This window comes from Macaca thibetana, chromosome 8 (assembly GCF_024542745.1).
Source record: "Macaca thibetana thibetana isolate TM-01 chromosome 8, ASM2454274v1, whole genome shotgun sequence".
Taxonomy (NCBI): domain Eukaryota; kingdom Metazoa; phylum Chordata; class Mammalia; order Primates; family Cercopithecidae; genus Macaca; species Macaca thibetana.
In genome coordinates, this window is record NC_065585.1 from 48,356,848 (window position 1) to 48,377,770 (window position 20,923).

General features: G+C 36.0%; 2 protein-coding genes across 29 annotated transcripts in view; one reads left to right on the forward strand and one right to left on the reverse strand.

Moving 5' to 3' along the window:
• LOC126960839 (cytochrome b-c1 complex subunit 7) overlaps positions 1-20,923 on the forward strand; it is a 1,171,628-nt gene that overhangs the window by 638,355 nt on the left and 512,350 nt on the right. The window contains exon 1 of one of the 26 annotated variants that reach the window (XM_050800606.1): positions 574-577. The exons of 24 other annotated variants lie outside the window; for them this stretch is intronic. The gene's annotated coding sequence lies outside the window, so the exon portion shown is untranslated. Of the gene's footprint in view, positions 1-573; positions 578-11,974; positions 11,979-20,923 lie in introns of those variants that run through there. One more of the 26 variants, XM_050800602.1, reaches the window with a different exon arrangement.
• Positions 1-20,923, reverse strand: part of CPQ (carboxypeptidase Q) — a 498,229-nt gene that overhangs the window by 379,772 nt on the left and 97,534 nt on the right. The window lies entirely within an intron of this gene.

A 20,923-nucleotide genomic window follows, 5' to 3' on the forward strand; every position in this document is an offset into this window, starting at 1 on the left:
AGAAGCAGGAAATAAACACTGAGTGACAGATATGACAACTAAAAGCCCTCCAAAAGTCACCTCTGTGTAATGTGCCACGGAAGTCACACTCCCCACTTGATGGAGGTAGGAGGGGAGGAAAAAAGAAAGGAAAGATGAAAACCAATATTGACCTTTCCCCTAGCAAGCACTGGGCTAAGGACTTTAATATATCTCATCTGATGTAATCCTCAAAAGCAACCGGTAAAGGATGTCATTTCTTCCAAAAGAGAGATTCAGAGAATTTAAGTGATTTGCTCATTGTCATACAGTAGTAAGAGACAATTTCCCCCACTTCTTTGAAGAGGTGACTCTTATTCACCTTTTGGGAAGCCTTGCCTGACCCTCATGGTTTGGACTGGGAGGGCCTCCTACAGGTTCTCATATTACTATTCAGGTCTTTCTCCATCTTACACAACACTCTGCATTAGAATTGCCTGTTTATTTCTCAGCCTCCATCTCTAGACCAAAAGTTCATTGAAGGCAGAGGCAATCCCTTACTTCAGTATCTCCAGGGCTAAATGCATTGCCTGGCCTGTGTGTGCTTGATGAATGGGGGGCCCCAACTGAGAATCCACTGTTCCATGCTGTCTCTGGAATTTTAATTTAACCAAGTGCTTAGCAAAATGGAAAAGAGTGGGTAAGAAGACTTTCAGGATCCTACTGGATAGTCTCCATGGTACTATTATACTACTACTATGTGGAACATGGGTTTGGACCTGTGAAATAGGATGTTTAAATGCAAGTAACTATACAGCATCATGGTATTAACTATTCCCTGGTTGAAAATAAATAAGGCTGAAATGTTTATGTTTGACTATAGGGTTTTTTTTTTTTTTCCCCAGGCTCTTCTCTGTTAAATAATAAGAAGCAGTAGTAAGCCCTGCTTTCACCTTTAGAGTCCCACAGACACCAATTATTCACACTCAATGTCACAACTTCAAAATGTTTAAGATGCTCTGAACTTTGGTGGGTTCTTTCTTTTAGAGATGGGAATGAAAAGAGAGCCAAATCGCCTTGGCCCATGTGTTTGAAAGTCATTATAGCTTCTCCACCATAGAACCCTGCAATCCTGGCTCCAGCAGTCCTGTTCCAATGTCTGTTTCCAAACTAGAAAATACATGACTTGACCACCAGGAATGCTTGTACCAAGTCCAAGTCCAGAGCAGAGTGGCTCTGTCTGGGCTATCGCCCCTAATGCTCTGTCAATTAGCAAAGTCTGATCAACCCAGAAAACCAGCAAAAAGAGGTCACCCAAACAACTAAGTCCAGACTGCAATAAATCTGCTTCTAGTTACTGTTCTTTCTTGTTCCAGACAATTTAGGTATAGATTTTAACAAAGGCACGTGCAAAGGCTGGTTTTACTGAATTTCACACCCAGTTGGGGAAGCCAATTGTGGACTTGAAAAAAGTAGCCTCTAGCAACTAACTAGAACCAAAGCTGGTGGTTTCATGCTATATTTTGGGGCTATCAGTAAGCACTGTGAAGAGTCTCTTTTTAGTCCCCTGTCTGAATTGGCTACTTCCTAAAGTATACAAGAAAAATAGTTGTCCAAGTGCCATTGGGATAGGGGAAATTTTAATAGGCCTGAACGTTGATCAGTAACAGTCTTGTAATTTTTCACTTTAGTCTTGGGTTTTTCATATTTGGCCCAAATTTTTTTAATCACTTTTTTAGCAGCTGTATTGAAATATAATTAACATATAACAGACTGTGCATATTTAAAATATATAATTTGATAAGTTTTGACATATGTTTACATCCGTAAGACCATTATCACAGTTAAAATAATGAACATATGTTCCTTAACTGAATGAATATATGTTAAGATAATGAACATATGGTAAGGAACACTCCCAGAAGGTTCTTCATGCCCCTTGGTATTCATTTCCTCCTACCCTTCTACCACTGGCACAAGGAAACCACTGATCTGCTTTCTGTTATTGTACATTAGTTTGCATGTTCTAGAATTTGATACAAATGGAATCATTTAGCATGTTTGCATCTTATATCCGGCTTCTATCATCCAGCATATTTATTTTGGAATTCACTCATGTGGTAACATTCATTAATAGTTCATTCTTTTTTATTGCAGAATAACATAGATATAACACAGTTCATTTATCCAATCACTTATTGATGGAGATTTGGGTTGCTTCCAGTTTGGGGCTATAACAGATTAAACTCCTATAAACATTTATTTGTACTTTTTGTATGGGCATATGCTTTCATTTCTAGTAATAGAATGGCTGGACCATGTAAGTATATGTTTAACTTTTTAAAACTGCCAAGCTGTTTTTCAAAGTGGTTGTACTGGTTTACATTCCCACCAAAAGTGTATGAGAGTTCTAGTTCCTCTATATGTTCACAACACTTGATATGGTCAGTCTTTTTCTATTCCTAATAGGTGTGTATTAGTGTCTCATTGTGGTTCTACTTTACATTTCTCTAATGACTAATAATATTGAGTATATTTTCATGTGCTTATTTGCTAGTCACATATCTTTTTTGGTGGAGTATCTGTTCAAATCTTTTGTCCTTTTTTATTATGTTACTTTCTTATTATTTATATCTTAGAGTTTTTTATATATTCTGGATATAAGTAGTCCCATATCAGCTCTACTTTTTGCAAATGTGTGTGTGCGTGTGTGTGCATATATATATATATATATATATATATATATATATATTCTCCCTGTCTGTGGCTTGTCCTTTCATTCCCTTAACAGTATCTTTTGAAGAACAGAAATGTTTCATTTTGGAGAAGTCCAGTTTGTCAATTCTAAAAGGTATTATAAAACAGAATTAATCAAGACAGTATGATATTAGAGCAAAGATAGACAAATAGTTCAGTGGAATGAAACAGAGACTCCAGAAATCAACCCATATTCATATGGACAGCTATTTCTTGAGAAAGGTATAAAGGCAATTCAGTGAAAAAGGAGCTTCTTTGCAGCAAACCGCACTAATACAATTGAATATCCATATGGGAAAAAACACTTTCATCCATGAATTATGAGCTCAGTTATATAACCCCCAAATTCATATGTTAAAGTCCTGACTTCCAATACCTCAGAATATGACTGCATTTGGAAATAGTCTTTAAGAAGTAATTAAGTTAAAATGAGTTCATTTGGGTAGGTCCTAACCCAATATGGCTGGTTACTTTATAAGAAGAGGAAAGTTGGACAGGGACAGGCAGAGAGGAGAGACTACACGAAGACACAGGGAGAAGAAGGCCATCTATAAGGCAAGGAAAGAGACCTCAAAAGAAACCAACCCTGCTGACACCTAGATCTCAGACTTCCAGCCTCAAGAACTGTGAAAAAATATATTTCTATTTTTTAAGCCACTTAGTCTGTGGTGCTTTGTGGCAGTCCTAGCAAACTAATACACCACACTTCTTACCATAAACAAAAATGGACTAAAAAATTGATCATACACCTAAATTTAAAACTCTAAATCATAAAAACTTCTAGAAGAAAACCTTTGTGACCTTGGGATATACAAAGATTTCTTAGATACAACACTAAAAGTATGGTTCATTGAGGGAAAAATTAATAAATTGAACTGAAAGCACTTATAAAGCCTTTTTTCTCCCCCGTGAAACAATCTCAGATGCCCAGATATAAAACAGACATAAGCAGAGCTTCTTGGGAAGGGGGGCAGAGAGCATGGATACTATTTCCTTAGTCCCTCCATCACCGTCCTCTGTAGCCCCTAAGATATCTCTACAGAATTTGCCACCCCAAAGAATGAAATGTGGAAGTCATTGAAGTTTATTAACATAATGTTTGGATCTGCCCAAAATAGTAACCACTAACTGTTATTGAGAGGCTACTATGTGTTACATAATATGATAGATGCTTTCTTATATTATTTTCTCTTTCAATCCCATGAGGTAGGTATTATTTACGTTCACACAGGAAGACATTAAGGCTCTCACAGGTGGTCCATATCACAACTGCAATCTGGACCCAGTTTTGACTTCCAAATCCATGCTCTTTAGACTTCCAGTGTTCAGGGACACCTCATACACAGTGCCTTAATTCAAACATAAAAGATAAGAACATGAACTTTCTGTGTACATAAACCACTTGTACAAAATAATTGCCTATTCTTAAAAAATGAAACTTTTATTTCTCTAGGAAACTAAGCTCCAGCTAAAAATAATATGTAATGACCATCCAGGATATACTTCCTATAAAGCCACAGCGGCACGTGCTGGTATAATAGCATAGCTGTTGAGCAAATATTCTTGGCAAGCCCCCAATGCCAGACACACATACTCCTTCCCTGCTATAGAGCAAGTGGCTCACAGAGATCTGTGGCTGATGAATTCTATTAAAGGCCAAAGCAAACTAGTTACATTTGCTACGTTCAGAAGGGAGACAGAATGGCAAAATGGTTAGGAAGGTCACACAAATAGTAAAGAGACTGAGCCCTGATTAGACCCAAGGTTTGATGCTGTTAGCAGAGGTAACAGTTATAATACTATCTCAACTTTATAAAGTCCTAAGGACTTAATACCACATTGTCTCATTTAATTCCCACAACAATCCTGTGAACCAGGCATTATGAATGAAGCATTAAAAGATGAGAAAGAGCCTTAGAGATGATAAGTGATGTGCTCAAGGTCACACAGAAAATGAGGGACAGAACCCTGATTGGTACCCAGATCTGTGACTGCAGAGCCAGTTCTTTGAACTACCACTATAGTCTACCTCTCTCAGGCAGAGGAATAACAAAGAAAACAGGCAAGCTCTTCATCCTTCCCCTTAAATCCCCTACTCCCATTCCTGAGAGTAGGGCAATCAATCTACCAGTCACCTTGTAGACCTTACAGAGGAGGCTCCCCATTAGAGAAATCACTCCAGGACCACTGGGAGAGGAAAACTAAGGGTGCTTAGAGCATAGGTGCAGAAAGCCCTGCTCTTGAAGGCAGCAAAGTCATATCTGCAAGACAGCTTCTCTGTCTGGCAGTTTATCTGCATCTGATGGTCATCACAGAGTTCAGGCTAGCTCGTGTGTATCAGGAGCTGATGTGCAGCTTTCTTCCCACGAGCCAAAAGCCTAACAAGCACAGCCTTCTGTGCTCAAAACTACCTTGGATCAGGAAGGCCTTAGAAGGAACAAGAAAATGCTTGTCACCCACCACTTCCACACTTTGACAATATTGCATTAAAGATTTAGAAGGAAGGTTTTTACCTGAAAGTCATTAACAGCTGCTTATTCCCTATGAAGTTTCAGGCAAAATGCTCAGCCACACCACAGTTTAATCAACACACATCCTAACTGAGACTTTTACAGCTTTAAAGCTGTAAAATCTAGAAGGTTTTGCCTCTCTCCGACATAATTACAAGTTCCATATTTTTGCCTAAGGCTAAAATGTAAATCATTTCCTGGTACACCACAACTTCCCAGCACTGACTGTATAAGGCAAGGCTCCATAGAATTTGAAATTAAAAACATCATTTTCCTAAATGTGTGTGTCATTATGATGTTTACCAATGTATTTTTGCTGGTTTTTAAGTCCCAGTTCCTATGTATTTCAGTTGAAGGCTGCTGGCATTGTGATATAAGCTAGGCAATGTAGCCTAAAACTTGCCACAGTTTTTCTTCTCCTTGGGTTCTCTTATGAGTTCCTTTATAGGGCTCCAGAGTACTGGTTATAATGCCTTATAATCACCAGGGTCTAAATTCATCTCTGTTCCTTAAAATCCTCCTTAAGCCCTTTAGAAATACTGCTCCTTCTCATTAGCCCTTAAAACATCAACATTAGCCCTTGAAACATCACCACTGAGCCCACTCCTACTTAAGCACAGAGGAGAAAACATGGGCTATGAAGTCTGACAGACCTGGCTAAAAATCCTGACTCTTCCACTTAGAATCTTGCATACAGTTCTTTACCTCTCTGAACCTGCGTTTCCTCCTCCATAAAGTGGAAATGATAATACCAGACTTACAAGGTTCCTGTGATATGGGTTTCTAATGGCCACTGGGCATATAGTAAGCATTCAGTAAATATTAGTCCCCTTCACTTTCCCTGCCTTTCTTACCCATACAGCTCCGAATTTTACCCTTGACAATATGCCCCAGAGCCATAAGAATCACAAGGAGAGCTTGTAATCACAGCTCTGGGAATCATGAGAAATGGAACAGCCTTTCTGAGCTATGCTATGTTGAATATCTTCATAGGCTCAGTCCAATAAAACCACGAGGGACCCACATGGCTAGGGCTGAGGTCTGAAAGCAGGGAAACTTGAGTTCCAACTGCAGTATAGTCCTAGGTATACTAGGACTAGCTGTGTGACTTGGACCAAATTACTTAACCTCTCTAAATTGCAGTTCCCCTCTATGTAACTGGGGGAATAATAACAATTCCTACTTTGCAGGGTTATGAGGAGTATTAACTGAGAACATATATACAGAGAGCCTAATATAGTAGCTGGCATGATGCAAATACTCAGTGGTAGTGATCATTTGCTATTACTAGCAGTGACAGGGAGCATGCCCTTGCCATACTAGCTGAGGACCTGGTTCCTAGTCAGCATTCCACTCCCTTACTCACTGCATGACTTTGGACAAGTCGCTTAAATGTTCTGCACCTCAGTCTCCTCATCTATAAAACAGAAATGTTAAGAGAATCTCAACATTCTTCACGGTGTTGTTGGGAGTATCAAATAAAATAATGGCATAAAAGCACTCTGTGAAAGATACAGCATAGAAATTTTAGAGGGTATTATTATAATACAGATGTAATGGAAATGCTAATGGATGCTAATCATAAGGTCCTTAAGTTCACCAAAAAATAAGTTGGTCTGAATAGGGCTTAACTGAGTACAAAAAATATATAACAATCATCCCAGAAGCATCCATTAGCCAGAAAATCACACTTCAAAGAAGGGTTTTAATGCTTCATACATATTTATGTGGTCTATTTCTGATTTTGGAATTCAACAGCCCATTTTCCTAATAATAAAATCTCTTCTCTCACTGGAGGTTTGGGGGAAAGGGAAAGAAGGAAACAAGAGAACAAGTTGAGCCTCCTGAAAGCAGACGAAAGGTAGGGCAGGGATGGAGCAAGGTGAGCAGGTGAACAAGCCCATCCTACAGAACCCCTTGGGCAGCAAGCACGGTTACTGGCAAGGTCCCAGGAGACGAGACAGGTGGCATATTCTTTCCCTCACCAAAAGACAAGGGAGCAAGAAGATGAGGACTCCGTAGGAGGCGTCTGAGTTCCAAGCTCTCCATAGACAATATTACTCGAACTTTGTCCTTTTCCAGGGTTTACCTTTGACGGAAAAAACAGGAGTAGGAGTTCACTTCTATCCCCATCATGAAGCTGATCAGCTTATCAGTAGGTATGTATGAAGCATGTATTATATGGAGATATAAAGAGTGAGACTTGGCTCCACCTTCAAGAAATTGGCTCACAATCTGGAGGCAATAAGAAGACTGGTGAAGGACTTTTGGCATAAAAAGACTGGGAGAGAAGATGAGATGAATTAAGTGAAAGACAATTTAATTCAACCACCTAAGATAAATTAAAAACACAAAAAAAGAAAAAAGAAAAAAAGAAGAAGAAGAAGAACTAAAGAAAAATCAATAGGGCTACTTGAGATGCCTAGCTTATCAAAATTCAGTAACAGACTAATGGTTGGACTTCTTAACATGGCAGCAGGCAGCAAGCTATTATGTACGATAGGGCCTCTCCCCATGTCCCATTATAAAAAATCATGCATGCATACATACACACACACATGCACACACCTTCATTGACTGGCAAAGTATAGAAAGCCAAAGATCAGAATTACTATGAGTGTAAAAATTCCGTTTAATGTATCATCAGGAATGGGTTGGCAGGTGCAGTTTTAGACCATACATCACATATTTTATTTTTACAACCACATAAAATGGATGATCCCATCCATTCTGGTCTCAAAAAATATAAGAAAAGATGTTGATTACCCATAGAGTCTACACCGTGTTTCAGAAGACAGGGGCTACATTGGTGAGAAATATAGTGAGCAGCAACCAGTCTTAGGGGAACTTTCTTTACTGTAGTCATGGACTCCTACATAAACCAGTTTTCCCATTCCATGAGCTCTACTTATTCTACTTTTGCTAAAAGACCTCAGATCTCCTAACTTAGCAAAATAATCAGCGTGAGTAGAAGCACAGTTATTTAGAAAAAGCTATATAAATAGGAACAAAGAGCTCATATTCTGGAAGGGCATGTGAAAGAGTATTAATTAATGTTTTACACTATTTAAACAACTTCAAATTACATGCAACCTTATAGTTTAAAAAATGCAAGAGTTGTATTAATTCACCTAAATCCATGACAGATGAATGCCTGTTAGACATTAAAAAAAAAATCAAATTAAAATTTTAGTTTAAATCTGAGCAAAACATGTGAAGCAAAAAATAATTCACCTATTATTTTTGTTAATAAAGACAAAGCCTGGATAAATCTCATACAATTCAAGAATGAAAAAGTAGAAAAAGAGTCAACAATGGGATTATGGAAAAAAAGATACTTCAACAACAGAGAAAATAGATAACACTCTAAAACCTCAAAGAAAGAGAAACTTCTCAAAAGAGTTTTCTCAGTGAAAATTTAAACCAGTTTTGCTGTCTTCATAAATATGTAAAAGGTCATCATCTCTATGAAACAAGGTCAGAACACAATAAATAGAGAACAAGCTGAAAAAAAAATTGTCTAAAATATGAAAATATAAGGAAACCCAAAACACGATTGAGAGTTTAAAAGCATATTAACAACAATGAAGAACAGAATGAAACTGAAGAAAATATAATTTGTGACAGAGCATTCAGGTTACCTAGAAAGTAAAGAGAATCAACTTGGCATCAGGCTTTTTATCAGGAACGGTTAATGCTGAAAGACAAAGAAGCAATGCCTTCAAATTAGTAATAAGAGATTATTATTGTTATTATTACTATTATTATTGAGACGGAGACTTGCTCTGTTGCCCATGCTGGAGCGCAGTGGCATGATTTCGGCTCACTGCAACCTCTGCCTCACAGGTTCAAGTGATTCTTGTGCCTCGGCCTCCCGAGTAGCTTGGATTACAGGCAAGTGCCATGACGCCCAGCTAAATATTTTTGTATTTCTAGTAGAGACGGGGTTTCACCATGGTGGCCAGTCTGGTCTCAAACTCCTGACCTCAAGTGATCTGCCCACCACGGCCTCCCAAAGTGCTAGGATTACAGCCATGAGTCACCACGCTTAGCTGGAAATTATTTTAAATCTAGAATTCTGTACCTACCAAAACTATCAGTCAATCATTAGGACAAAATAAATACATTTTCAGAAAAACAATGACCCAGGAAGTTTACCCCCCATGTACCCTTTATGGAAAAAAAATCACTTGAATAACTGTACTAGTAGAAGGGGAGGAAAAAGAAATGTTCTTAAAAGGGAATACACAGGATCTAAGAAACAGTGAAACTAATCTAGAAGTGAAATGAAGAAAAATATCAGGGTGACAGCTTTGAAACAGACCTAGAAATAGAGTAATACTTACTAAAGCATTAAACAATTGCAAGATATTGGCAATATGGTAAAAAGATACGTGTGTCTTTTCTCAAGAAAAAAGGCAATTAAACTCAAAATATTTCCCAAGAATGGTCCAAGTATGAAACAAGTTAAATCATGACAACAGTCTGAATAATGGATGAAATATTAAAATAGAAAGAGAAAATCCATTTAATCTTGACCTTTAGAGCATTCTCCTTAAAGGGGCATAGATGTTGAGATGCATCGCTTTCTTTACATACCCAATATTCCTCAAACATGAAATGAATATTTATATAACCATTATATCAAAATTCTACCAGTTTTTGACTTTCAGAATTAACCTACAGACAAAGCAGAGAAGATGTAATTAGAATTAGAGAACAGAATGCTCTAAACATTCCCCACATAAAAGTGATAACATAGCTAACACGAGTCAGACGGTAGAGAAAGGAAGACATAGAGGATGCTAAATTGGGAAATTCATTCCCCAAGAGTCAAAAAATAACCAAGAGTCCAAAAAATGTTTCAAGTTGATGAATCAAGAAGTTGGAGGTTAAGTATTTTTAAGAATTACAAAAGTTTCTCATCTAAGAAAACAATTACAATTGGGAAGAATTTGAAAAGGAAAGGTAAGGGTAGTATAAATAACTTGAGCCTTACTCTTTCATATCGAAGAATCAATAGATAAAGTCTATAGTTACTAATTAAGAATGAAAGATCCAAACACATTATTTAGAGTTATGGAGGTAACTATTAGAAGAAATAAAAAGCATTCAAAAGTAATTACAACTGAAATGTGAGATTAGAAATGGGGAGTCTGAACACAAATTTCACTTTTAATTTGATATCCTGCTGCACTAATTGAATTTTTATATCTTGGCATAGGTGTTACTTTCAGGACTTATTTCTTTAATAAAATTTACAAGCCAGAGTTTACTTTTATGTTTGTGTTTATTCTCATAGAATCATAATTTATGCCAAATATTATGGCATAAAAAATTTTAAGTTATTATAAGGATAAATAAAATGATAAAATTTAGATTTGAGAAGGAAACAAATTTATTGCTGTCTATAATAGATCAAATAAACCACAATAAATAAAAATTACTTTGAATTAATAATTATATACTTTGTGCCCTTTGAAGATTATAAATTTTAAAATCCATATGAAATATTTATAAGACTTGACCTTGCAATTGTTCACATGATTAACCTCAGGACTTTCAAAGTAGCAGAAATTATAGACTACATTCTTTAATCACAATGCAGCAAAACTAGAAATTAATAACAAAATAATTTAATGTCCTATGAATAAGTATTTTAATTTGACTTCCTAATTATTGTATCAAGTGAGAAATTTAAATTGATAAATTTTACTTTAAAATAATGAAAGTAATAATTAAGTAAAAATATACACATTTCTGACAAAGCTGTACTCAAAAGCCAAATCCACTTAGAATAACTCTGGAAGGAAACACAAGAACATCATAATTGTGGTTACCTCCTGGTGAGGGACAAGAATACTAAGGCAGGAGAATGAAGAAAATTCGCTATTATCTGTAAGTCCTTTTGTATGCTTTGAGTTTTGTACAATGTGCATAAAGGACCACAAAATATAGAACTATTTTTAAATCAAATTGATAGACTTGAATATTTTCATTACTAACCAAGAATTTTGTTTTAAAAGAATTATTCAATCAATTCAAGAAGCTAGCTAGAAAAGAAAGAAAAAACAACTACAAAAAAACAGGAAGAATAAAATACAAATCTAAGGCTAACAGTGATGAATTTTTACACAATCAAATAAATAGATGGAAGAGATAAGTAGATTCAAAGATAAGCAGAAAAGGTGATTATCTGGGAAACAAAGTTTTTAAATCAACAAAGTTCTGACAAATCTAAATTTTTTGAAAAAGAAAGATACAAAATAAGAAAACGGGGGAGGAAATAAAAACATTTACCACTTCCTATGTGCCACGCACTGTTTCAAGTATTTGGCACAGATCATTTAATTTCATTTTATTTACCAACAGATAAATAAAACATATTTTAAGAATTAAAAGAGAACTCCACTCACAATCACATTTTAACAAATTTAGAAATTTCAACAAAGTGAACCATTTTCTAGAAATAATTATTAATAACATTGATTCAATATTATAAGAAAGCTGAATATCCATGGAAAATTTAGCAAATGTTATTAAGGGATAATTTGCAAAACTGGTTCTAGGCCTTTCACGTTTTCAAGAAACTTATGAGACCCATATTATATAATCCATTCCAGGGTACATTAAAGTAGGAAAAGCTATCCTAACTCACTTTATGAGGTTAACATAACCCTGATAACAAAATATGACAATGATTAATATTCCAAAGAGGGTTCTGTGGAAATTAGTGTCACTTTCTGAGGGGGGAACGGAGTCCATTGTGGGTTTGCTTGAAAAGCACTCCCTTAGAGATTACAGCATGTATTAGCATATTAAAGTCTCTGAGAAATCTGAAGCAAAGAAATTTGTTAAAATGTTTTAATCTGCCTTTCTCAAGTGTATTTGACCATGGAACCATTTCTTCCTCATAACATTCCTTCTTAAAATGCATTTCAAGAAATATCCTTCCAAACAAGTTTTATTTATGAATATAGTTGTGAAAATTCTAAATAAAAAATCTGTAAAATTAAGTCAAAGTATATTAAAGCAATAACCCAGCATAATCAAGTAGGGATTACCTCAGAAGTGCAAGAATTGTTTAATATTAGAAATATATTAATATAACACATTGCATCACTAGGTCAAATAAGAGGACATAATTATAAAAAAAGAACAGATGATTTGATAAAATTCAATACTGTTTTTTTTTTTTACTTTTAAGCCTCACTAGGAAGCTAAGTGTATTTCCTAATTTCTTTTAGGCCAATTGCCTCTTAGCTGCAAATTATTAAAGGTGCTCTCATTAAAATTAGGAGGAAGGTAAGGATGTCCAAAATCATACTAACATGCAAGAAAAGAAACAAGATACAACTATGTCGAAAGGGAATAGAAGTTAGAATTATTTGCAGAAGGCATGATTGCTTTTCTAGAAGATACAAAAGAACCAAAATCAATAATAATACTCAAGAAAATCACTAATTATAAAATATATATTCGAGATTCAATTTTCTCTATACTAACAACAATTAGAAAACATAATGAGGGAAAGGTCAGTACACAATACTTACAAACTATAAATTTCTTAAGCAAAACCTTGAGGGATGCAAGATAGAAGAAAACTTAAACAAATGGAAAGATAAAATATGTTCCTGAAGAGGTAGACTAAATAATAAAATATGCTAATTATTCCAAAATTAATTTATATTTTTGACATAATGTCAAGCATTTTATTTGGCAAGTATCGTGTGTGAAAATAGTTCATTTGTTTAAAAAGGCAAAATCAGTGGAAATGTACCCAAATTCAATATTAAACTGCATTGTAACACATACAAAATAGTATAATGGTGGTATAAGAATCAATAGACAAATTAACGCAACAAAACAAACAGGCCTGAAAGAGAGCCTTGTACACATTATAACTTAATACGTAACAGAACATACATCATAAACCAATATGGAAAAAATGGACTACTCTATAAATGGTTTGTGTAAAACTGGTTATGTATTTCAAAAGAAAAATATCAACTTGTGGTCTCACGTCACATCATATAAAAATTAATTTCAAATACATTTTAGAATTAAATGAAAATATATTTTAAAAGCTAAGCAGATAAATATTTACCACATTTTAGAGAGGAAGAATTTTCTAAATGTAATAGCACCAAAAGAAGTCACAGAATAAAATGGTGGAATTACACTGGTTAATGGAACCTGACTCCCAGTACCCTTAATGAAATGAACAGAAACAACTAATGACCAGTCAGAAATATATCGTCAAGACTCAGACACAAGAAGGGGCACAAACTCATACCAAGGAAGGGATATAACCTCATATCATGATATAATCAGAGCCATATATGACAAACCCACAGGCAATATTATACTGAATGGGCAAAAGCTGAAAACATTCCCCTTGAAAACTGGCACAAGACAAGGATGCCCTCTCTCACCACTCCTATTCAACATAGTGTTGGAAGTTCTGGCCAGGGCAATCAGGCAGGAGAAAGAAATAAAGAGTACTGAAATAGGAGAGGAAGTCAAATTATCTTTGTTTGCATATGACATGATCCTATACCTAGAAAACCCCATCGTCTCAGCCCAAAAGCATCTTAAACTGATAAGCAACTTCAGCAAAGTCTCAGGATACAAAATCAATGTGCAAAAATCACTAGCATTACTATACGCCAACAACAGGCAAGCAGAGCCAAATCATGAATGAACTCTCATTCACAATTGCTACAAAAAGAATAAAATGCCTAGGAATACAGCTAACAAGAGAAGAGAAGGACCTCTTCAAGGAGAATTACAAACCACTGATCAAACAAATCAGAGAGGACACAAACAAATGGAGAAACATTCCATGCTCATGGATAGGAGGAATCAATATCGTCAAAATGGCCATACTGCCCAAACTAATTTAAAGATTCAATGCTATTTCCATTAAACTACCACCAATATTCTTCACAAAATTAGAAAAAAAAATTTTAAGTTTGTATGGAACAAAGAGGCTGAATAGTCAAGATAATCCTAAGCAAAAAGAACAAAGTTGGAGTCATCATGCTACCCAAATTAAAACTATACTACAAGTCTAAAGTAACCAAAACAGCATGGTACTGGTACAAAAACAGACACATAGAATGGAACAGAATAGAGAACTCAAAAATAAGACCACACACCTACAACCATCTGATCTTCAACAAACCTGACAAAAACGAACAACGGGGAAATTATTCCCTTTATAATAAATGGTGCTGGGAGAACTGGCTAGCCACATGCAGAAAATTGAAACTGGACCCCTTCCTTAAACCTTACACAAAAATTAACTCAAGATAGATTAAAGATGTAAATATAAAATCCAAAACTATAACAAACCTAGAACAAAATCTAGGCAATACGATTAAGAACACAGGCATGGGCAAAGATTTCATTATGAAAACACTAAAAGCTTTCTTCTTTTGACTTAGGATTGTCTTGGAGATGCGGGCTCTTTTTTGGTTCCATATGAACTTTAAAGCAGTTTTTTCCAATTCTGTGAAGAAACTCATTGGTAGCTTGATGGGGATGGCATTGAATCTATAAATTACCTTGGGCAGTATGGCCATTTTCACGATATTGATTCTTCCTATCCATGAGCATGTTATGTTCTTCCATTTGTTTGTGTCCTCTTTTATTTCACTGAGCAGTGGTTTGTAGTTCTCCTTGAAGAGGTCCTTTACATCCCTTGTAAGTTGGATTCCTAGGTATTTTATTCTCTTTGAAGCAATTGTGAATGGAAGTTCATTCCTGATTTGGCTCTCTGTCACGCTACCTGACTTCAAACTATACTACAAGGCTACAGTAACCAAAACAGCATGGTACTGGTGCCAAAACAGAGATATAGACCAATGGAACAGAACAGAGCCCTCAGAAATAATACCACACATCTACAGCCATCTGATCTTTGACAAACCTGAGAAAAACAAGAAATGGGGAAAGGATTCCCTATTTAATAAATGGTGCTGGGAAAATTGGCTAGCCATAAGTAGAAAGCTGAAACTGGATCCTTTCCTTACTCCTTATATGAAAATTAATTCAAGATGGATTAGAGACTTAAATGTTAGACCTAATACCATAAAAATCCTAGAGGAAAACCTAGGTAGTACCATTCAGGACATAGGCATGGGCAAAGACTTCATGTCTAAAACACCAAAAGCAACGGCAGCAAAAGCCAAAATTGACAAATGGGATCTCATTAAACTAAAGAGCTTCTGCACAGCAAAAGAAACTACCATCAGAGTGAACAGGCAATCTACAGAATGGGAGAACATTTTTGCAATCTACTCATCTGACAAAGGGCTAATATCCAGAACCTACAAAGAACTCAAACAAATTTACAAGAAAAAAACAAACAACCCCATCAAAAAGTGGGCAAAGGATATGAACAGACATTTCTCAAAAGAAGACATTCATACAGCCAACAGACACATGAAAAAATGCTCATCATCACTGGCCATCAGAGAAATGCAAATCAAAACCACAATGAGATACCATCTCACACCAGTTAGAATGGCGATCATTAAAAAGTCAGGAAACAACAGGTGCTGGAGAGGATGTGGAGAAATAGGAACACTTTTACACTGTTGGTGGGATTGTAAATTAGTTCAACCATTATGGAAAACAGTATGGCGATTCCTCAAGGATCTAGAACTAGATGTACCATATGACCCAGCCATCCCATTACTGGGTATATACCCAAAGGATTATAAATCATGCTGCTATAAAGACACATGCACACGTATGTTTATTGCAGCACTATTCACAATAGCAAAGACTTGGAATCAACCCAAATGTCCATCAGTGACAGATTGGATTAAGAAAATGTGGCACATATACACCATGGAATACTATGCCGCCATAAAAAAGGATGAGTTTGTGTCCTTTGTAGGGACATGGATGCAGCTGGAAACCATCATTCTTAGCAAACTATCACAAGAACAGAAAACCAAACACCGCATGTTCTCACTCATAGGTGGGAACTGAACAATGAGATCACTTGGACTCAAGAAGGGGAACATCACACACCGGGGCCTATCATGGGGAGGGAGGAGGGGGAGGGGGGAGGGATTGCATTGGGAGTTATACCTGATGTAAATGACGAGTTGATGGGTGCAGCACACCAACATGGCACAAGTATACATATGTAACAAACCTGCACGTTACGCACATGTACTCTACAACTTAAAGTATAATAATAATAAATAAATTTAAAAAAAAAAAGAAAACACTAAAAGCAAAACTTGACAAATGGGATCTAATTAAACTAAAGAGCTTCTGCACAGCAAAAGAAACTATCATCAGAGTGAACAGACAACCTACAGAATGGGAGAAAATTTTTGCAATCTAATAATCTGAAAAAGGTCTAATATCTAGAATCTACAAGGAACTTGAACAAATTTACAAGAAAAAATTAAACAACCCCATTAAAAAGTGGGCAAGGGACATGAACAGACACTTCTCAAAAGAAGAGATTCATGCAGCCAACAAGCATAAAAGCTCGTCATCACTGGTCATTAGAGAAATGCAAATCAAAACCACAATGAAATACCATCTTATGCCAGTCAGAATGGTGGTTCATTGAAAAGTCAAGAAACAACAGATGCTGGCAGGTTTGTGAAGAAAAAGGAATGCTGTTACACTGTTGGTGGGAGTGTAAATTAGTTCAACCATTGTGGAAGACAGTGTGGAAATTCCTCAAAGATCTAGAAGCAGAAATGCCATTTGATCCAGCAATCCCATTACTGGGCATATACCTAAAGGAATATAAATCATTCCATTGTAAAGATACATGCACACATACGTTCATTGCAGCATTATTCACAATAGCAAAGACATGGAATCAACCCAAATGACCACCCAGGATAGACTGGATAAAGAAAATATGATTCATATACACAATGGAATACTATGCAACCATTAAAAGGAATGAGATCATGTCCTTTGCAGGGACATGGATGGAGCTGGAAGCCATTATCCTCAGCAAACTAATGCATGAACAGAAAACCAAATACCACATGCTCTCACTTATAAGTGGGACCTGAATTATGAGAGCACATGGACACATTGGGGGAAACAACACACAGTGAGGCCTGTTAGAAGAACAGTTCAGGGAAGGAAGAGCATCAGGAAGAACAGCTAATGGATGCTGGACTTAATACCTAGGTGACGGGATGATCTGTGCAGCAAACCACCATGGCACATGTTTACCTATGTAACAAACCTGCACATCCTGCACATGTAACCCAGAACTTAAAATAAAAGTTGAAGAAAAAAAAAGAAAAGTGAAAACCAGGAAAAAAAAGAAAAGATCTCAGGAATCAAAAAGCAGCTATCCTACAGTCAGTTCCAGTGGAAGAAGATGAATGGATAAAATTTAGAAAATTCTCACCAGTATAACCTATACTACCAAGTTGGAAGTAAAGTGGTTCACCTATTCACTCAGTCATTGAATTTGCTAATACATATGACACATGTACTCTGTTCCAAGCACTATTCAGTCAACCTGGAGAATACCAATAAAGAAAAAATTATTTCTTTATAATTTGAGTATTATATGTTATCTGTAGAAAATTTGTAACATCAAGGTAAACCAAAAAAAAAAATCTCTCAGTGACAACTTCCAGTAATTGTGTAGCATATGTGTGTGTATATATAATATATATACATGTATATACCTGTTTTACAAAAATTAATCATAATCTACCTATTATTTCATAAATGGATTTTTAAATCTGACAATACATCATATACCCCTTTGCTTTTCTATAAATATATCTCTACATCATTATTTGAATGCCTGTGTAATATTCCCTTGTATAGATTAATCAATTTGTTTAATCAGTTCCCTATTTTGGGACCTTTATAGTTGTTCTAAATAAATCTCTTTATACAAACATCCTGGTATACTTATTAGAGTACGTCATTAGGAAAAATTCTTAGAAGTAGAGTTGGTGGGAAAAACAGTATAAATACCTTTAACATTTTTAATACACCTTGCAAAACTGCACTCCAGAAAGGCTGTACCAATTTCTACTTCAGTCCTCCTCGCCAACAGTGTAAGGCACCTTTTTCCTCACATCCGAGCCAACACCCAGTACTAATCACTTTCTTGACTACTGTTCCCTTGCATTTCACTTATTCTCAAATTCTTCACCAGACCTGAACTAAGCCTTTTTCCCATCCAGAGTCCCCAGCTGATAGAAGAGCTCCTCTTCCAAGCTCTTCTATCCAGCCCTAGAAGGTCTTTGTTGTTTATTGACAAATGATTTCAGAGCATGATGAAAGATTGTGAATTCTTGACTTCTGATCTTTGCTGACTGGGATATCAAAGCATTGGCCCTAATCCAGATTTGAGACAGAAACAAGCCTATTTAATCTAAAAAGGTAGTTCCAAGCTTTTCAAACAGCCATCATCACATCACTCTCAATATATGAACTTTTCTTGACTGCTCTTTGACAGAGTTGAACCATTTCCCAGACCGTGGAGAAAAGCCAGATCACTTGGTCAGTCTGTCATCGCAAATGGGTGCACATAAGATCCTGTGTTCTTGGTCCTACAGAATAAAGGTAAGAGGGATAAGGTTCTTAAGGAACAAAAATCTTAGTCAAAACAAGACATTCATTTAACATCAATTATTGAACATAAACTTTGTGCCATGACCCATAGAGGCAAGAGAGGAAGAGAGGGTATAAACTATAATTATTATTATTATAATGGTGTTAGATATTAGTTTTTTAAGTAGAGATAAACATACCAAGCAACCTGGGAAATATAGAGGAGAGAGTTGATGGTTGTTTCTATAAGGGTCAGAAAAGGCTTTGCAATAATGGTGACAAATCTACTGGGTCTTGAAAAATGAGCAGGAATTGTTCAAGAGGAAACTTCAGAAAGGCATTCCAGAAAGAGAACCACAGGGACACAGATCTTGTTACCCAACGGTGTTCACAAAAAAACCCACTGGTGCTCCATAAATGGAATCAAAGTAATTTATTATTTAAACCATATAAAAGCAATTTTGATTTTTTTAATTGATATATGGAATAGTCTTAATTTTAGGTTATTCTTACAAAAATACTTCTTTGGTATTTTTCTTCACTTTTCTAACAGAAAGAGGTAGCAAACAGTTAAAACAGATAGAAAAGAATATTAGGTAGAAAACTCAGAGAGCCAAACTAAATCCAGTGCTTGGTTTTTTTTATTATTAATAAATGCTTCTGGTCTAAAATGTTATCATATAGTAATATTTTCTATGAATAAAATTCTCAGATCATACAATGAAGTAAACTATAAAACTATTTCATATTTAAAAAGAAAGAAAGAAACAAGGTGACTCTAGGTAATCAGCTACCTAAACTAGTTTGAGAATTAAAGTATTCCTGGCTGGATGAGGGTAAAAATTTGGGAGATAAAACTACAAAGATAAATAATACTTGGAAAGGTCTAGTAAGCCATGCTGAGAAATTAAGGGATTTTATTGCCAAAAAAAAGCAACATATTAATCATGTGAAGGACTTTTTTGTGTTTGTTGTTTTATGGACAAAAACACACCAAAAATCTCTGATGACGATATAAAGGATGGAAGTGAATAAGAAGAGACTGATTACCGTAGTAATGCACAAAAGAAATAGAAACAATGCTGATAATAAGCTGGAGGAGGCAGACATAAAAAACGAAAACAGTATATTGTCATCACATGCTAATTAGGTGATTTCTGGCAAATTTAAAATTACTAACGGCTCTGACATTAAAGAATAGTGAAGAAATCTGAAATGAAATCCGTAATTGCTGTCTGTCTTTGTCTTTCTCATTCAAAGGATCATAGAGCTGGAAGGAACCTTAGAATCTCCCTCATCCAGAGGTGCTCAAACTTTAGTTTGCATATTTGGTCAACTTGTCAAAAGGCAGATAAACAAGTGCCACTCCAGAGATTCCAATTCAGTACCGTGGATGGAGTCCAGGCATCTCAACTTTTAACAAGTCCCCTGGTGATTCTGGTCCATGTACTCCAAAGACTATGGTCTGAGAACCACTGACCTTATTGCAAACCCTTCACTTGCCATAAGAGAGCTGAGGCCAGGAAAGTAAAAAAGATAATAATCTAATCTTAAGACACTCTAATTAGAACCTGTGGCTCCTCAGTAGTCCCCAATAATCTTTACACTACACATCTCTGACTGCGCAAGACAACCCTCTGTCATTTTGGGGCTAGCTGGATGAAACCAGAATATCCAATCTATAGAGTCACATAGATGAATTCTGAAAGCAAAAATTTTTCTCAAGTGTTTTTTTGGTCTCACATGCTCAGGTTACAGCACACTCACCTCAATGGTAGGCCTTTCTCAAAATCTGTTCACATTCTAGTAGGGATTCCATAACCATACTTTTCTCTATGAATTGGTCAGCACTTGCATGACCCATTCAAATAATGAGTCAAACAATTTTTTTTTTGAGACAAAGATTCGCTTTGTCACCCAGGCTGGAATGCAGTGAGACAATATCTGCTCACTGCACCTCCACCTCCTGGGTTCAAGTGATTTTCCTGCCTCAGCTTCTGGAGTAACTGGAATTACAGGTGTGCATGCCTGGCTAATGTTTGTATTTTTAGTAGAGACAGGGTTTCAACATGTTGGCCAGGCTGGTCTCGTACTCCCAACCTCAGGTGATCCACCTGCCTCAG